At 38.0% G+C, this 866-nt stretch overlaps 1 non-coding gene across 1 annotated transcript; it reads left to right on the top strand.

Annotated features, from left to right (window-relative positions):
- Positions 1–516: 516 nt before the first annotated feature.
- LOC130045565 (U6 spliceosomal RNA) lies at positions 517–623 on the top strand. Its single transcript, XR_008795556.1, has one exon. It is a non-coding gene; the product is annotated as a U6 spliceosomal RNA (small nuclear RNA).
- The last annotated feature ends 243 nt before the right edge of the window (positions 624–866 follow it).

An 866-nucleotide genomic window follows, 5' to 3' on the forward strand; every position in this document is an offset into this window, starting at 1 on the left:
GCTTATCTGGAAACGTCATTGATTCCTAGAGAGGCTAACTTGTTCAGAGTGAAGCAGCTAATAAACACTAGAACTGCCCCAAATTTAAATTCTAGGGACTTAGTTACAGAAACATACATCTTCCTTTAAAAAAGCAGCCAGGAGATATTCCCTGAGCCACACCAGGAGTGATCCCTGAATGTAGAGTCAGGAATAAGCCCCTAGAAGTGCATGATTTGCTCAAAGCAAACAAATAAACAACCTAAAGAATGCTCAATAAAACAGGGTTTGAAGGGACTTTCCTGGATATAGTTAAAGCCATTTACCACAAGCCGAGAAAAAACTTTATACTCAATGGTAGAAATCTGAAAGTCTTCCATCTAAGATAAAGCATGAATCAGGGCTGCCCACTCTCACCACAACTATTCAATATAGTATTGTGGGTCCTTGCCATTTGAAGTCCTTGAAGCAACTTCAAAATATTCTCAATTTCCTTTGATCAAGTAAGTCAGAATTTAATATCAAGACATGTGTATAATGCTCACTTTGGCGGCACATTGATTAAAATTGTAACAATACAGAGATGATTAACCTGGTCCCTGTGCTTGGATGACATACAAATTCATGAAACATTTCATAGCTGTTCCATGTTTTTAGAAAAACTTGTCAAAATGAATCCAAGTGTTTCATGTGAAGATGTTGAGTCATTTCTATTATGCATTCCTATCTCGTGCAGAAAACATCGATTAAAACCAACCCAAACCCCATTGCCCTGTTCTTCCAGGTGCCTTATAGTCATCCCATGAACTGTCTCTGGCACCATATAAACTCATTAATGGCCATGATCCAGAGACTCACAAATAAATCTCAGAAGAGATCAACAATCT

This window comes from Sorex fumeus, unplaced genomic scaffold (assembly GCF_029834395.1).
Source record: "Sorex fumeus unplaced genomic scaffold, SorFum_2.1 ptg000128l, whole genome shotgun sequence".
NCBI lineage: Eukaryota > Metazoa > Chordata > Mammalia > Eulipotyphla > Soricidae > Sorex > Sorex fumeus.